Raw genomic sequence first — 19,768 nt, 5'->3', positions numbered from 1 at the left:
AGCATATCCAAGGTATACAAAATTTGTTTCTAGTTACCTACATCCGACTCAAACCTGAAATCCATACAAGAAGCTAGATGAAACTTACTTTTAGAATTAGTACTCTGAATGATTACTAGTATCAAGACAAAAGTTTATACATAATAATCATTTTGGAATAATATGTTTTAAAGAGTCTAATATAAACCAAACGATTTTATAGTGAATTGCCAGATTGATTTTCAGAATGGTTGTACAAGTTTGCATTTCCACCATCAGTGGAGTAGTGATGTCTCTTGAGATTTTGATTTTAGCCACTCTGATTGATGAATGGTGGAATCTCAGGGTCATTTGTATTTATGTTTCCCTGATGGCTAATGACAACGAACATTTTTTTTTTTTGAGTGCTTCTGGGCAATTCAAGATTCTTCTGTAAGGAATTCTCTGTTTAGCTTGGTATCTCATTTTTTTTTAATTGGGTTATTTGGTTTCCTGGAGTCTAAGTTCTTAAGTTTTTTCTGTATTTTGGGTATTAGTCCTTTAGGATGTAATTTTAGTAAAGGTCTTTTCCCAATCTGTTGGGTCTGATTTTGTCCTATTGACAGTGTCCTTTGCCTTATAGAACCATTGTAGTTTTATGATGTCTCATTTATTAATTTTTTATATTAGAGCCTAAAACATTAATGTTTTATTCAGGAAATTTTCTCTGAGGGACTGTGAAAGGATAGCTTGATTTCTGGTGGAGAACTGGCTAGACATGATCAGAGACCTTGCAAGGGACAGCATACATTTCACCACACTCCCAGACTGCAGGCTCCTGACAATTGGCCAAAGACCTCCATTGATCCACAACGTTCAGTCACATAGGACAATGCCCCTACAGCCCCTCCCAAAGAGAGGTTTACTGTCACCTAGCACAAGTAGAAGGCATGACTACAGGCCTCAGGGCCTCCAGAAATCTCCATATTAATGATCTACCTAAAGGCCAGAGGGTGTAGCCAGTTAAGCATTCCTTCCCAGACCCGCTTCCCTCCTCCCTTTCTATTTAACTCAGGTCCACCCTGAGGTCTGGGGTTGGGGGGTACAGCTCATCTACTTTCCGCCATGAAAATAAAACTTTTAAAACCATGGATTTCCTCATGTTGTTGGGGCCCAGCAGTGGGGAACTGTGGAGAAGGCCTTTGACTACTGAGCCACTGCTTAATCTCCCACCAGAAGACTTCTCTACATTCCCACTGCAGAGGCTGACCAACTCAAACAAGCTAGCCAACCCATCCAAGCGAGTGCTGGTAAACAAGAGTCTCTCATCCCACAGGGTGCCACCAGAGCGCTCTCTCTCTCTCTCTCTCTCTCTCTCTCTCTCTCTCTCTCTCTCTCTCTCTCTCTCTCTCTCTCTCTCTCTCTCTCTCTCTCTCTCTCTCTCTCTCCTTCATTCCTCTCAGCTGCAGGACAGTCCAGCCTGTATGCCCTCATGTCTCAGTTCTTTCACTGCTCCCAGCAGTGACTGGGAACCCATAGATAGAGACCACTGGTCTCCCGGTCAACCTTTTTGGCCCGAGACTGATCCTACTCAGGAGCTCTGACCCCATGGAACTTCAGGCTGACATCCCCCCACACCTAGGTGGAGCCCCATGGCTTCTCAGCCCAGCATCTGCCCAGTGTCACATGGAGTGAACTCAGTCAAATCCCAGCACTTCTGCTCCCTAGAGCTGCGGTTCCAACTGCCTGGAGCGACAGATATGCAGGAAACACAATACAACCCAACAGGACTCATGCCCACATGTGAGCTACAACCCCACATTTCTCCTGTACCAATATGTTCAAGATTATTTCCCACTTTCTCTTCTATGAGATTTAGTGTATCTGGTTTTATGGTGAGGTCCTTGATCCACTTACTTGAGCTTTGTGCAAAGTGATACATACGAATCTGTTTTCATTCTTCTACATGCAGATATCCAGATAGAGCAGGACCATTTTTTGAAGATATATTCTTGTTCTTTTTATCCATTGTTTGGTTTTAGGTTGTTTGTCAAAAATCAAGTTTCCATAGGTATGTGGTTTTTATTTCTGAGTCTTCAATTCTATTCTATTGACCAACTTCTCTGTTTCTGTAACAATACCATGAAGTTTTTATTACTATTGCTCTGTGGTAGAACTTGAGGTCAGGAATGGTGAATTCACCCAAAGTTCTTATATTGTTTGGGATTGTTTTAATTATCCTGGGGTTTGTTTTTCCATATGAAGTTGAGACTTATTCTTTCAAATTCTGTAAAAAATATGTTGTAATTTTGATGAGAATTGCTTTGAATCTGTATATTTCTTTTGATAAAATGTCCATTTTCACTATGTTAATTCTACTAATCCATGAGCATAAGAGATCTTTTCCATTTTCTGATATCTTCTTTCTTTTTTTAAGGGCTTGAAGCTCTTATAAAGATCTTTCATTTGCTTGGTTAGATTTAGGCCATTATATTTTATATTTAAATTATATTTATTTTATATTTTTGGCTATTGTGATGGGTATTGTTTCCCTAATTTCTCTCTTTATCCATTTATCCTGTGTGTAAAGGAGGGATGCTGATTTCTTTGAGTTAATTTTGTATCAAGCCACTTTACTAAAGTTGTTTACCAGCTGGAGAAGTTCTCAGGTAGAATTTTGGGGCTCATTTATGTATACTATCATATCCTCTGCAAATAGTGTTACCTTGACATCTTCCAAAAGATTATGAGATTAGTAGAAATACAAAAGCCTCATTGGTTTTGTTTTCCTCTGTCCCTTGCAAGGTGGCTTTTCTGATATGAGACAGAGATTTTGGATTTTCCTTTAACAAGAATGTGTGGATGTAGAGAAAGAGAAAGACAGGCCCCAAGTTTGAATTCAGCTTTAGCTTTTAAATGAATTGGGACCAAAGAAAGACAATTTGCCCTTTATTTCTGTACAAGGCATCCAACTGACTTTTTCTTGGAGCAGTTTCTTTTGAGAATCTCTTTTTGTTCAGATGTTTTACTTATCTAGTGGGCACTAGATTCCTTAGTTGGATACTCTTATTCTCCTGGAAAGATAAAAGCAAATATTTGCCAAAACCCTAACTCTAGGAGCATTCCTTTTTGACAGGTTATATATTTTCTAAGGTGAAATATTTTTTGATAATAGTTAAAGTATTATCACCTTAGTATGTATAGATAAATATACCAATATTCTCATTTTTTCTTTAAATATATATTCAAGCTTGGCATGTATTTATTTTTATATCACAATTTTTATATTCAATTTGTATTTCAGCCTGACTTTTGTGAGTGGTTTTATAATTTAAACCACGGTGATTCCTATGTGCCTACCTGTAACTCCCAGGTGCTGGAATTAGAGACATGAACCACTGCATGGCTATGGATTGTTATAATGATTACTCACTTAACGTTTTCCTTCTTTAATTTGGTTCTCCATTTCCTCTTATTTTTTAATGTTAGAGGTAAACTTTCAAGTTTTTCCAATGTATAATTCTTACTGATTTACTCTGAATCTGTTCTCTGTCAAATTTTATTATTTTAGTCTTAATTAAACATGAGGCCAACTTGTTTATTCTTTCATTATTTTCAGATGGTTTCACTAGCTTGCTTATAGGAGCTACATAAAATTTGAGATTTGCTAAATTTTGCTAGTTCTTTCCCTTTGTTGTCATGTCTCCCATGACCAGATATCTTTGCCATTTGTTTGTCATTTAGTGGTTTCCCATATTGATGACCATATGCATATACCATTGCATATACACCATAATCTGGATAAGATAAAAATTCCTTTTGCTTTTCTAGTTGTTTGTCTTATATTCAATAGTGCTGTGTTGCTTTCATTGTTCCTTCCTCAGTATTGGCCATTCCACCCCGTTGTCTATACACTGCTGTTTCTTATTAGTTTTGGCTTCATCAGTGGTTGATAAACAAACCATAAGTAAACCATGCTTTAGACAAATGTGACCATTCCATTGATATCTACAGTCCAATAGGTATCTCTTTTGATGGATATGTGATTGGTTTAGAATTGAGATTATAGCCAGCTGAGCTATTTTCTCAGTGTGGGAAGATGCAGACCCTTTGATGATACATTTTAGTAAAGAAGAAATTCAGATAAGTACCAGTTCCACTGTAAATATCTTTTCTTCTATGGCTAAGTCAAAATAGCACTATGCCTTAAACAGATCCTATCCATCATTGTAAGAGGTACCCTTCTCACCAATGACTGAGTGTAATATTCCCCATGCCTCATGAAATACCCTGATTTTCTTTTCAAAGAGAGACTATTTATTCTCCCTATATGGAAAATATTTGCAATAGAAGCCAACAGGCAAATGTTAGTGGACTTCTTTTTTTGCTTTATGAAGAGTCCTCAGCTACCAATCTACCAATAAATATAATATCCTATAAATGCATATTTTAAAGTAGCAGTATTTCTTCTATATCCTGCTAGCTCCCAAATGAATGAAACTAAGACTACTACATTTATTTACTCAAGATTTACCACATAGTATCTGGTCGGTCATTGATCAGTTCTAGTGCTCTAAGCTAATCTGGCTACCTCCCAGCCCAAATCCGTGAGATCTTGCATTTTAGTGTTGGTCTTGCTCTCTGACCTTCAGGTATGATTTTCCATGATGTCCACAGGACATCACTTTTCTCTTGGTGACCCCACTTAATCGCTGCTCTCCTTTTCTCCCTGGATGGCAAAGTCCCACCCTATTTTCTCTTCTTACCCAGCCATTGGCTGATCAGCTTTTATTGGAAGTCAGAGAAAAAAGGTTCAGCAAAGTTCACACAAACATGAAACAGGAGATATTGAGAATTACAATAGCATGTCTTCATTTGCAACTAGGTATGGGGTAGGAAAATCAGGATTTGAACAATATAAGAATAATATTTACTCACTGAAAAAACTCATTATGTCTATAATATCCATAGATAGGGTAGCATCTGGCTCAATACTAGTCAAGGTTGGATGCACAGAGATGAGCTTGTCTCAGCTACAAAGGCTGTCCTCTGTTCCTGTCTTCAGTGGAAATTAGCTAACTTTATAGTAAATCCTATAGAGGGTTTTTATAATAATCTGTAAAGTTGTATGTGATTTCTCTGGTGTGCAAACATGTCAACTGGGAATTGTATTTGTGTTTTGTCCCTGGGTAGTGGGATGAAAGTGTGTCACTAACACCTTGTTCCCTGTAACCCTAGAATTTAGAAAACAGCTAATTTATAGAGACCTTCCTTTTTTTGCTGGGACTAAAAGCATGGGCTACTACTTCTCTGATCAAACATTTTATTTTTGATCAAAATCACTCTTACTTTTAGAGATTTAGAAAACGAGATTGAACTGTAGTAACCCCTTGAATTTACTTAAAACACTTTAAAACTCTTAACTGTGTTTTTAATACCAAGTAAGAAAAATTCTCCTTTTTTTTATTTAAAAAGAAAATTCAAAATTTGATGTCCAAAATGGGATGGGCCATTTGACAATCTACATTCTAACATTCTAACATGGAGTTAAGTTATGTCGTTTAATAAAACCCATTTTTCATTTCATATCTGTAAGGCAAATGTGCCTTTGGAAAAATATCATTTGAAAATATTATTATTATTTATCTTATTTTTCATGTTTAATTAAATTAAAGGTGTTCTTTAGTCTTTATAAGTTAGTTTGGAATGAATGACAAAGCTGTCTGGTAAACTATAGCCTCTTATTTTTCTCAGGAGAATTTTTTTTTTATGGTTTGTTTCTGCAATTGGAAAAATGTTAATCTGTTTTTCATTGTTGCAACAAATCACGTACTCATAAATTGATGGGTATATTGGCCATATATTGCATTTTTTCTATTTGTTTTTCTGGTCCTATACACTTGACAAATCTTATACTTTGTTTTACCTGAGATAAAGTTTCAATCACTTGAAGTTGAGTATTTACATCCTGTAGAGGCCAATATGAATGACAAGATTTTGGTGAAATTATTGTTATATGCTCATGTATCTGCTAAACTTAACTTTGGCATTGTTATTTCCTGAATAATGACTCTGGAACTTCTTATGTATGAATAATGCCTAGGCCAATAGCTTTGGGTTGTTCCCCAACTAGCTCATAACGCAATTATCTTGTTCAAATTAGTCTAAGTCAAGTATTGTAGTTAGTAACCTCTCCTCAGGTTCATAGCCTTCAGGGTGAATCCTCATTCATGACTCTTTCCTAGAATATCTATCTATCTATCTATCTATCTATCTATCTATCTATCTATCTCACACTTGTCCTGAACTGCTAACTCCTATTTCCTGCCTCAACTCATTGGACATAGATTTTTTTATTGACAAGTGATGCTCCCACATAGCTCACAAGATATCCTCTCTATTAGACCCCTTTTAGACCAATAAAAATACTATTTCTCTTACACTAATAAATTATATTAATAAGTATGAAAGCCATCAGGTAAAAATTACAATCACAATGTCTAGCACATTAGTATTTGGTAACCTTGGAAAAAGTATTAGAGTATCTGGCTTATCTTGGTAAATTTAGAGTTCTGTATTTAAATTAATTTCTATTACAATTTGTATTACCAACCTAAAACACTGCCTGAGATGTTAACTCTAAATTTAATATTTTCTTAAATCCTAAAAAACCCCTAAGCTTAGTTATGAGACTATAATTATGTAATTTTCAACACCATCAGAGACCTGGTAAAGAATACATATTACCTGAGTATGCAGGAAGTGCACAGCAAGCAGCTTCAAAAACTATAGAAATGACAGAGAAGCTGGCTACCTGCACAGTCACCCTGGACAGTCTCTGCATTGTAGGAACATCCATCTTCAGCCTTCTGGTCCAGAATACCTAACTGACTATTTTGTGAAGGAGAAATTGTAAAGGACTGCTTATCCTGCCATGACAAAGCACAGTAGTCGACTTACCTGTGTCTTCATTGTCCAGTTTAGATAATATTTTGTCTGTAGTTGAAACAATGAAAATTTCTTCCCCAGTCATTAGCTTACCACATTTGGGGCAAACTCCAAATGGAGGTTCTTAGATATTCATCATCTTCTTTGAAGTAGAATTGGAATGCTGCTGTAAGCAGATAGGGCTCTTTGTCATAAAAGTCTTTAAGTGAAAAAACATTTTCAAATGCAGTATTCTGTAGATGTTTGAGGTATTTGAAGACCTCATATCTATCTACAAAATATCAGATTAGGCAAATGTTGCTTGTTTGTAGCTACTTACTGTCACTTCAACCATGGAAAAATGTTACTGAAATAAAGAAGACAAGTATCTAACATAACCATAAGTTTGAATAACTAGTTACTTGCATTTCTTAAATATCCTAAACAGTTTGTAGTAGCACCTTTCCAAAAGATTAGAAGTTACCATTGATAGGCACAATACCTTAAATAAGAGATAATACATAGTATGTTGTAATAAAATATAGCCTTAACCTATATCGATATACAAAGATCTATACCAAGGTAAGAGTTTTTGGGTAGTACCTATAGAGTTTAAGAGTAGATTCAATAATCTACCCTTTATTCCTATTATTCTTAAAATATTCATATACCTCTCTTTTTCTTTTCATCACTGTTTTTTCCTTTTAACATTAGATATGAAAGAAAAAGGATAGAGAAAAAATAGAAAGAGAGAAATTTCTGAAAGAAACTTCTTGGACCTTGCTAACACAGACCATTACAAGTTGTAATCATGACGTTTAAACAATGCTAAACATCCATCAACCATTGAGTGACCAAACACTATCCGCCTGACCTCTTGGGAAAGGGGTCATAATTCTCTTAAAATTGTTTCTTTATAATTTGGGGGATTGCTTTCCTTTTGCAGGGAGGTTCAAGACAATTTGGAAAATGATTAGTCTTAAGAAATCTAGCTGTAATAGTTGTTGTACGGTCTCTATATGCTGTGAAAATGCAGGCTTAACTGAATTACTGATTGTAACAATCTGAAACATAGAACCAGGAGAGCTAGCTGCTTTGAAGTTGTCCCAGATACTAGTTTTTGAGAAAACAGTATTGAGCCAGTATGAGGTAGAATCAGGCAGGATGTTGGAACAGTATGCCTCAGCATTACAGCATCACTGAGGGTGAATCTTATCAGGGCTGTTTTGATATTACTGGTATATGGAAATTTAGAACTTTCATAGATATGATATATTTCTGCATTAACATATGTATGGAAGGTGTAATGTGCATAATTCAGGTAAGGATAATTTTCTGTTCTTTATATGAGCAGATAAGGCATGTTTATCTCTTTATAAGCTAGTTTGAATTGTATAACCAAACTGTAATATAAGTTCCTATCTATGCCACTTGAAAGGATAGCATAATAAATCTTGAGGATTCCGTAGCCACCAAGATTTATAGGCTATGCCAAGCTGAAGTTCTGGACTAGAGACAATTTTATGTCTCAGCCAGACTTAGAGCTGCTCCCCATAACAAGGATCAGTAATAAGTTATCTATTTAGTTTTTTCTTGGTTTCTTCTTTAATGGATAAAGTCTAAATATTCAAAGGATCTCTTACTGACAAATCTAATTTTTATCAATTTAGATGGAATCAATAGCCTTTTTCACCCTCCTTTTGAAACAAAGACGAAATCTCTGCCCCCCTCCCCCCAAAAAATGTTTTCTTCCTTCCATCCTGCATTTAGGGCATTCTTAACATAAACTGATGAGGTTTTGTCTTATATTGTCTATTGAAATACTAAGTGTGGGCCACCAAGACCTGGAGTCTCCACATAGGCCTTATAACACTGCCCCAAGTTATTTCCATTAGGCAAAATAAAGATGCCAACAACAGATTGCTAGCATTCACACAGCATTCACATAAGAAACTCAAAACACATTTAACCCCATACAGTAATGTTAGGAGACTTTAATACCCCACTCTCACCAATGGATAGGTCATTGAAACAAACTAAACAAAGACAGTAAAACTATAAACCAAATGCATTTAACAGAACATTTCACCAAAAAAAAAAAAGAATATAACTTCTTCTCAGTACACTCTCCAAAACTGACCGTGTAATCAGTCATAAGACAAGCCTTAATTTATAAAAGAAGATTGAAATAATACCATGCATCCTATCAGATCACCACAGACTAAGACTAGACTTCAATAAGAACAACAACAACAACAACAAAACAAACAAACAAACAAAACAGAAAACTCTCATACCCATGGAAACAGAACTCTCTACTCAATGCTAACTTGGGCAGGAGAGAAATAAATTAAAGAATTTCTGAAATTCATTTAAAATTTTGACACAGCATACCCAAACGTATGGGACAAAAATGAAAGCAGTGCCAAGAGGAAAATTTATAACACTAAGTGCCATGGTAAACAAATTGGAGAGATCCTACACTAGCAGCTTAACAGAACACCTGAAAGCCTAGAACAAGTGAAGCAAACACATGCAAGAGGAGTAGAAAATGGTCAAATTCAAGGCTGTAATTGACTAAATATGAACAAAGAGAACAATACAAAAGAAACCCAACAAATCCAAAAGTTGAAGTCAGTCGCCTTCCTCTACTCAGAGGATGAACAAGCTGAGAAAGAAATTAGAAAATGACACCCTTTACAATAATAGTTGCAAGTAATATAAAATACCTTGGTGTGACTCTAATCAAGCAAGTGAAAGATCTGTATGCAATCTGACATTGGCAAAGGGCAAAGAAATGGACTTCATGCAGGAATCTAAATCTTAGGCTAGAACAAAGAAGTAATTTCAGGCAGGAATCAAAATCTTAGGCTAGAACAAAGAAGTAGGCTTCAGGCAAGAAAATGACTTTGGGCTAGGACAGGGAAGTAGGCTCAGATATTTTGGTCATTAGATACACCCTTAGAAACAATGATAACAGGGATAATCACAGGACTTTGATCATGGCCTTGCTTGTTCTTGACTATTTGTGTTTATTGCCTTGCTTGTTCCTTAACTAATTGCATCTATTGTATTGCTAGTTCCTCAAACTAGAACTGACCTGAATAACTGCATGTGATTAAAATGGTATAAAAGCAAAAAGAGGAGGAAGGATAGGATAGGGAGCTTATGGTGGGGGGGGGCAGGAATAGGGAAAAAATATCATCTGAAATGTAAATAAATAAAATATCCAATGAAAAAGAGAGAACTTCAAGTCTCTGAAGAAAGAAATTGAAGATCTCAGAAGATGCAAAGATATCTCATGCTCACGAATTGTACGGTTTAATATAGTAAAAATGGCCATCTTGCCAAAAGCAATCTATAGATTCAATACAATTCCCATCAAAATTCCAACTCAATTTTTCAAAGAGTTAGAAAGAGCAATTTGCAAATTCATTTGGAATACAAACAACCCAGGATAGTGAAAACTATTCCCAACAATGAAAGAACTTCTAGGGGAATCACCATCCCTGACCTCAAGCTGTATTGCAGAGCAATAGTGATAAAAACTATAGAGTACTATTACAGAGACAGGCAGGGAGATCAATGGAAAATAATTGAAGGTCCAGAAATGAACAAACACACCTATGGTCACTTTATCTTTGACAAAGGTCCTAAAGCCATCCAGTGGAAAAAGGACAGCATTTTCAACAAATGATGCTGGTTCAAATAGAGGTCAACATATAGAAGAATACAAATCAATCCATTCTTATCTCCTTGTACAATACTCAAGTCCAAGTGGATCAAGGACCTCCACATAAAACCAGATACTCTGAAAGTAAAAGAAAAGATGTGCCTTCATTTTCTTTAAATTCTAAAATGACTTTAATTTCTTTCTTTATTTCTCCTTGATCAAGTTATCATGGAGTAGAGTATTGTTCAGCTTCCATATGTATGTGGGCTTTCTTTTGTTTTGCTGTTGTTGTTGTTATTATTGAAGTCGATCCTTAACTTTTGGTTATCTGATTGGATGCATGGTATTATTTCAATCTTCTTGTATCTGTCGATGCATATTTTGTGACCAAGTATATGGTCAATTTTGGAGAAGGTACCATGAGGTGCTGAGAAGAAGGTATATTCTTTTTTTTGAATGAAATGTTCTATAAATATCTTCCAGTTCACTTGGTTCATAATTTTTCTTAGTTTCATTGTATCTTTGGTTTCTGTATTTATAATCTGTCCATTGCTTACAGTGTGGTGTTGAAGTCTTCCACTATTACATTGTGAGGTTCAATGTGTTCTTTGAGTTTTAGTAAAGTTAGCACTATACATATGCCTAGTGCAATATATTATATTTCCTATCCTTACCTCTCTTCTAGAAGACTTCCCAGGTCACCTGGGGCTTCTTAGTTTGTCCATAGCTGGTGTGATTTCTCTGTCTGTGCCATTATGACATGTGTCAGTACCAAATGTTGTTTATAAAACAAAATCTCAATTATTCACTCATTGTGCCAAAAGAACGAGCTCTTCTTCTTTATGTTATGTCAGAAGTCCTTCAAATTGAATCTCCCTCATGTCTGCTTCTTGTTTCTCTATCCATCATCCTGACTTCCTCTTTGTAGGTTTTTCCCTTAAGTTCACTCCCTCTCAACAGTTTCTTGGAACACCCCTTGACATGTGATTGACTTTATTTAATCCCATTTACTTTCTTTATGATTTTATTTAATCCAAAATAAAGCTCTTGGTTTAAAGGGGTGTGCTATGTCTGAGCCATACTACAACAAGAAATGGTTTCCCTTTTTCTGTTTGTTTTATTTTGTTTTTGTTTCCAATAAATAACACAATCTCAGGGTTTACATTGTGATCAAATTTCCTGCAAGAAAGGGTCGGTACAATTATCTATTCTATCTGTTTGTCAGCCAGCACTATTTAATCTCTCACAGGCATTATAATTTATTGTGTAATGAAAAAGTTGATGCTTGGGAAACAGTTGAGGATGTTGTCACAATGCTACATGACAATGATAGTGTGGGACTTTTATCTTCATTAGTTTTTTTCTTCTACAGTCTAATTACGTTAAGAATATTATATATGGTAAGTTATAAAATAAATTGTACATGTCTACTTAATAATTAAGAACACTGAGCCCTTTGAAATTTTGTTCCCACACAATATTTCTAAAATCTGAAATTTAAAATTTAAAACATACATTCCAAAGTTTTATGAGCACTATAATACATTCATATATACATACAATAATATTCTTATACAATATGTATAAATATACCAACCTTATAAAAATAATACTATGTATAAATTAAATGACTGTGACTAGAGAGCAGGCTTTAGTATTCACAATATACACTTTGGTTTATAACTTGCAAGGCAGATGTTTTACTGACCCATCTCCAAATCCCACAATTTTGATTTTTGGGATGTCATTTTTCAATACTGAATTCATATATTTTAAAACATGGAGCAAAGCTAAATTTAAAGAATAGGTTATCTGAAACAAGGATAAGGAAACTATGGTAAGCAGATGGAAAATCTAGATGCATGCAGCCAAAGCCAAAATTTTGATGATTATTTTCTTTTCATACTATTAAAGAAGATGTCAATGTTACATCTACACCTCCTCAAACATGGAACATTTGCTGTTAATTACGGAACCTGACGTTGCAGGTGTAGGAACTAGAAGAATGGATGTGGATTACAGAGGTTGTATATATACAATGGACATTGTTTCACTCAGTTTCAGAGTCCTAATTAGAGGATAAAATAACTTAATTTGACAACAGAATGATGTTTCTGTATTTGAAAAATTTGCAGAAGAAATAATAATAGTCAATCACAACTTGGGAATAAAATGTATTTGCTTAGCTGATAGAAGACTAATATTACACAGTCAGAAACTTACGACAAAGAAGAATGAGCTCTTTGGACAAAGATGGTTTTAGTTGCAGGTATAAATTTACTGACTTTTATGATATTTATGTATGTCTCCAGCTCACATTTTCTTGAACTCTATTCAAGAAGAAGAATTTCAACATATAAAACAACCATAAATACCAATAAAATCATTCACAGACTCTGGTTCCCCAAAGAAGAAATGTACACTATCACTTTAGTAACACATGAATTTATCCATTAAAGAAAAATAATGACAACAGAAATTTTGACAAAGGTGTGAGAAACTTTCAAACTATTCAAACTTTCTACTGGTGTAACACAGGGCACCATTAGGCAGGAAAGGCTATAGCAGATGGTCTGGTGTTTCCAGTGCAGTATTATTGCAATGAGACAGAAACACATTATTATTTATTGACACCATTGACCTCAGCATTTCTTTATATGTGACACCCATTGGGACTGACTGGTAATATTCAGGATCAACACCAAACAGGGTATTTTTCAATAAAAATGACTTGTTGAGACAGTAGCATAATTATTTTTTTAAATCTAATTAGTAAATATTTAAAATTTCATAAGATTAAAACATTTTTTTCCTTAAACTTCAAAAGTAGCACTTTCAAGTTCAGGAAACAAAGTGTTCAGCAACAGCTTTATGGTATCCAGAGATTTTAATATTCAAAGAGAAAGAAAGAAGGTAACATAGAAAGTAGAATTGAAGAGTATCCATAACTGAAGCTATGGGTGGGGGTAGCAATCTACTACAGGCCTACTGGGGAAATAAACTAGATATAGATACAAATAGAGAGAGAAAGAAATTTGAAAAGCCTAGCCTGATTAGAAGCTACACATGGTATGTTGTTATATTAAATACAAGGAAAAATATAAAAATTTAAGTTACATTCCAACTTAAATTCTATGGATAATATCAGAATAACAAAACTAATATGAATAGTGTGGAAGAACAACTAAAATTCAGTTATTGTATGTGAAAAACAGAGCTGGTTCAAAACTTATGAAAAATTCATTGATATAGTCTTTAATGTTTTTATTACAATTGTGTTTGAGTACATGATGTGTGTTTTAAGTACTCATCCTCCTGCATAGGCTGCTAACAACATTCTGTGTAATTTTTCCCTTTATACCATATATTCAGATATTTGAACTCATATCACCAGATTTGGTAGACAATTGTGTGTACAGTGAGCCCTCTATTTGAAACTTCTTAATAGAGAATTCTTACCTTGGGTACTAGAGGGGCTCAATCTTGAGTGTGATTATTAGCTATGCAGCTTCCCAAACTACTATTACTTAATGTAATGATAGTACTTCACAAATTCTTATATATACTTCTGTATATCATGGTTAAATTGAGATTATTTAGGCATACAGTGCATTTTATCATGCCATCTGGTTTACAGTTCTAGAATAATGAAACTATTTTTATTTGCTTTAATATAAACAGATTGCTATCTGATGATCTTGTGTTTTTCAAAATGAGTTGAATAAGCTAAAGGGTATGTACACTATTATTAAGTCATTTATAAAGACAAAATTGTTTCTAATATTTAAAAGCACAAGGACATCAAAATTTGAAAATCAGTATTAAACCATTCATGAATCTTTAGGGCATGTGTGCTTTGTTTTGTTCAACAATACCTTAAAATTATTTACTATAATATAAAATTTCAGAAAATACCACTGTGATCTCCTTACTTTCTCTAAAGTATTTTATCACATTTTTTCAATTAAGATATTGGAATCCCTAACCCCTTCAGGTCCCTCAATCATTTTCTCTAACTCTTCCAAAAGACTCCCTCAAGCTTTGTCTATGTTTGGCTGTGGGTCTTTGCGTCTGCTTTGGTCATCAGCTGGGTGGAGCGTCTCAGAGGACAGTTATGCTAGGCTTCTGTCTGGAATCATAATTGAGTATCATTAATAGTATTCCAAATTGGATCTTACGTATAGGATGTGTCTCAAGTTGGGGCAGTCATTGGTTGGTCATTCCTTCTGTCTCGGCTGAAACTTTGTCCTTGCACATCTTTTACACAAAACACAATTTGGGTTGAAGATTTTGTAGGTGAGCTGTTGTCCTTAGCTCTTCACTGGGAGTCCTGCCTGGCTACAGGAGGTGGCCATTTCAGGCTCCATATTTCCCACTTCTAGGAGTCTCAGCTAGAGTCAGCACTATCACAGGTCTATAGCAGGATCTAAAGATGTCCTCCCTGGCCATCAATTTCTGTTCTTTCTCCCCTGCTACCCTTTCCCCACTCTCCCTACAGAAGATTCACCACACTGTTCCACTCTCCACCCCCTCTCCCACCCAGTTTCTGCCCTCTATTCACTTCCAATGGCTATTTTGTTTTCCTTTCTGAGTGAGATTCAAGATTCTTTCCTTAAGCCTTCCTTGTTACTTAGGGTTTTTGGGTCTGTAGATTGTAACATGGTTATCCTATACTTTATGACTAATATCCACTTATGAGTGAGTACATATCATGCATGTCCTTTTGGGTCTGTGTTACCTCACTTAGGATGATATTTTCTAGTCCTAGCCATTCACCTGACAATGTAATGATGTCTTTATTTTAATAACTGAGTAATAACTATTCTATCTTGTAAATAAACCATATTTTATTCACTCTTTAGTTGAGGGACATCTAGATTGTTTCCAGTTTCTGTCTGTTATGAATAAAGTTGTTATGAATGTCCTTGAACAAGTGTCCTTATGATATGGTAGGGTATCTTTTGGGTATATAACCAGGAGACTCTTGGGGGTTCTCATAGACTGAACCACCAAACGAAGAGAAAGCATGGGTTGTACTTCAGCCCTCTGTACCTATGTAATAGATGTACAGCCTAGTGCAGGTATCCCAACAACTGGAGCAGAAATTGTCCCAGAGTCTGTTGCCTGCCTGTGGATCCTATTACCTTAACTGGACCACCTTGTCTTGTCTCAGAGGGAGAGTTCTGCAGTGACATGAGGTGCCACTGTGGGTTGATACCCAGGAGGGCCTCCCCCTTCCTAAGGAAGAATGAGAGGGGATGATGGGGAAAGGGCTGTATGAGAAGGAGACTGTGAAGGGGGTGTAAATTGAATAAATAAATTAATGAATCAAATAAAAATAAGATAGTGTATCAGAAAATATTTTAAAAGCTTTACATGAAATGAATGATAATATACACATAATTTTAGCAAGTCTCTCACACAAGAACAATATATCATGGACATAGGTACCTCTGTTTTCATTAGCAAAGGTTCTTCCAAAATATATTATGAAAATATACTGGAATTAATATTTACTTTTTATAGAGGATAGAGCCAAAACACTTTGAGGAATGTATGTTGTAAAACCACAAAGTTATGTATCTACCTAGACAGATAGTCTCTGACTAGTCAGAGCATCTAACTCTAAACTTCTCCCTGTTTCTACAGCAGTGTCACACAGAGTAAAGTGTTCTACATGTAATAGATGTGAATGTCATGAATTGAATATTTGGAAAACAATATATTATTTAGCAAGTTTAATTATGTGTGTTAGAATTTTAGTAATTAATGAGCACATGTCTCTATAAACTTAATACATAATTTAATCTGATTTAAACAATTCTGTTTGACAAGTTTATAACAAAAAATTAATAGGCCTTGGGGGGGGGGGAAATGTCTCCTGAGTATCACAAAGCAAATAATCAATCCCAATTCCATAGTTGTAATATAAAAGGTAAGCACAGCATCTGGATTTTTCCTTTACATAGATGTTCGAGTTCATGGATCTCTTGCATGATATCAGAGGACAACAGTAAAATGATATTAGAATTTCAAGAAAGCAGTAAGTACTTTCGTTATACTCACATAAATGTATTATAAGGATTCAGTGAATAATATGGCATAAAGAAACTTGCTCTGGAATTAAAAAACTAAAGTTTGGTTGGGCACATTTTTCTCTGAGACTTTTGGTAAGTAAAAATGTGCAAACACCAGTCCTATATTCATTCTCTACAAAATTCATTGTAATAATATCAACTCATGGATTATTGTGAAGATCAGAAGTAATAATATGTGTAGAAAACTGTGCTCAATTCTAACTTGAAGTGTTAAATTAAATATCTTTATAAATATTTTATAATAAAACATTGTTTAGCATTGCTAATTAGAATTATTTTTTATTCTCCTTAACTGTACAGAATTTATATTTTTATTATCTTATTCTATTGAAAATAGATATTTTCCATGTCTCCACAAGTTCATAGAGGCCAGAGGCAATGATTTCTTTGAAGCTGAAGTTGCAGACACTGAGCTGCCATGTGGATACTGGGAACTGAACTCAAATTCTCTGCCACAGAAGCTCATAGTCTACTTTATTGAGCTACCTTTCCAATCTTTGATTACTATTTTTAAGTTTGTATACACTGAACATTAGAAGGATATTAAAGTGTATTTTTTTTAATTTTCAGAATGTTTTAACTAGATTCTACTGACATGACCTCCTCATTTTGCTTGGTAGAGGAGTCTTCTATGGAGGATCATGTTGTCTGAATCACATTCAACTACATAAAAATAAATGCCAAACTGTTCTTAGCCAAGGGGAAAACAATTGGATGATTCTACATAAAATGAAGCAATAGAATCATTAAACACAATTAATAAAAATTCTAGGGCCAGAGACATTTCAGTAAATGTACCACTTGCGGTATTGTATAATGTGAGGACCTGGGTTCCACCCCTAGCCTCCATGTAAAAGTCTGGAAATACCTATAACTCCAACCTTTAGATGGAGAGATAGGCAAATCCCAGAGGTTTGCAAACCAAACTGGTCTAGCCTGAATGATGAGCTCCCAATTAACTCAGAAATAGTAGTTCAATAAATAAAGAGAAGTTTTGAGGAGAACATTCCAATGACAATTTCTGGCTTCTATGTATGCCACACCAGTAAATAGCCCTCATATACTGTCACACACTACACTATACTATATACAGAAACATATAAACAAACACAGATACCGAAAGCAACACCAACAAAATGCTTTTAATTTTATTTTTATGGTTGCAATATGGAATCCTTGAGGGAGAGAAACAAGAAATGAGAATGGGTGTAAAAGTGAGGTGTGGAAACATTGCAACACAGGGTTACTTGCCTGAATTTCACCTAAGAACCCTTAAAATTACTAAACTCAGAAGTTGTATTAGTCTACCTCTATAAAGACCCCTGTATTTCAAGAATCAATCAGAGGAATAACAAAAATGACGAGTGCTATAAATCAGTATGGATGTGGTGTCAGAAACAAGGCTCAAGTTAACTAGAGGCAGATGTGAGCTCTAAAGACTCTTCTCTTTGGTAATTCACAACCACGGCTGCTAGAATGAAAACATTTAAAGAAAAAATTATTTGTAGAAACACAAAGGAATTCCATTTAATACTGGGCATACTGAAGCTAAAACCCCTGGAAATGTTCAACACAAACATGCAGCAAAAAGGTCAGCAAAGTCTAAAATGTTAACAGTCTAACCATAAACACATGGAAAACTTCTCTAATGTCCTGTGACTTCATCATGTTTGTTACCTGGCAAATGGGTTGACTACAAACATGCCACAGATCAGCAGAGAATTCTGGGATATAACGGGTACATTCATGCTCACAGTCATTTAGATATCTTGAGACCCATCTTTACAGTTGTTATTGCTTCCCCCACAAGTCCCATAAGCAACCTTGAGCAGCCTTGGTGAGTCTTGTGCACACAGCTGAGAAACTGAAGTTTAGGAACTCTCATCTCTTTAAAGAAGACACTAGACCAAGCTATGACGGTCTCAGAGGGAGACATTTTCCTATGGAGGCATTATCTTTACTATGCTCATCATGAAAAAAAATGTCTAACTTACTCTCTAAGGGAAGATTTATTTCCCAGGCTACGGGTTATGTGAATATCCTTGAAATGATAGATGAGTACATAATTTTTCAGATGAGAAAATCCAGAGAACTGTCTCTCAGCCAATTCATATTCTTTCTTGCAAAGCCCAATGAACACCATTCCCTATGACCAGCTCTCAAGTGCTGAGATGGATATCAAAGGCCCTTTCTTTTTGTGGTACAGGGTCTACTTAAAAATCATGACTAAAAACCAGTGCTCAAGTATCACACCCAATAATATTTAAAATGTATACTACAATATTTGTAATTCTTAGTTTTGATAATTAATTTTGGAAAGCTTTATGTACTGGGATTTATTTACCTACCGTCTCTGAAATCTGGACTTTTATAAGATGATAGAAATAAAATTTTCAATTGTGGCAGCAGTGAGTAGGCATAATCTCCCTGATAGTGTCAAAATTATCTGGAGAGTATGCTTAAACAGATAAATTTATCCTAGGGGAGACTATGTTGTTCCCTGTATATGCAACTTGAATACAATGTGATTCAATAGCAATGTAAGGAAGTTGAATAGCTATCACCACTTCTGCTCTTCATTGTAACAGCTGAGTAATGGAGACTTTCTTTCCTTTTTTAGTAGTATGACTGTCTCAGTACCAATCTCTGGCTCCTAGAACCAAAGAGATGATGCATGAGTTGGATGAACAGCTGTCATGCTGGACACCATAAATGTGGTGGGGCAAAGCAGAGCTTTAGGTACAGTTAACACTATAGCTAACGTTCAACACTTCTACAGAGGTAAATCCTATGTTGCATCTAGTTAATACTGTGATGACTAATCTAAATGTACACTTCCACTGTAATGTGAGTAACTTAAACAGTTTCTCTTCCATCTACCATTTCAGATGACACTCAAGATGTTATTTCACATTTACATGTACTTTAGCTACCACATATAGATATTACCTTTATAAACATACATTGTTAGAAACATTAATAACAAAAAGAAATTATTTTATTTAACCTAATGTCAATTTTACCCTTAATGCAAATGCAGTTTTTCTTTATATAGGTTCATATGTCTTCTTTTGAAAATATATTTTAGGACTACTTGAATGATAACTCTACT

Source organism: Grammomys surdaster, unplaced genomic scaffold (assembly GCF_004785775.1).
Source record: "Grammomys surdaster isolate TR1022 unplaced genomic scaffold, NIH_TR_1.0 165, whole genome shotgun sequence".
NCBI classification, from domain to species: domain Eukaryota; kingdom Metazoa; phylum Chordata; class Mammalia; order Rodentia; family Muridae; genus Grammomys; species Grammomys surdaster.
This window is presented reverse-complemented; position numbering follows the sequence as displayed.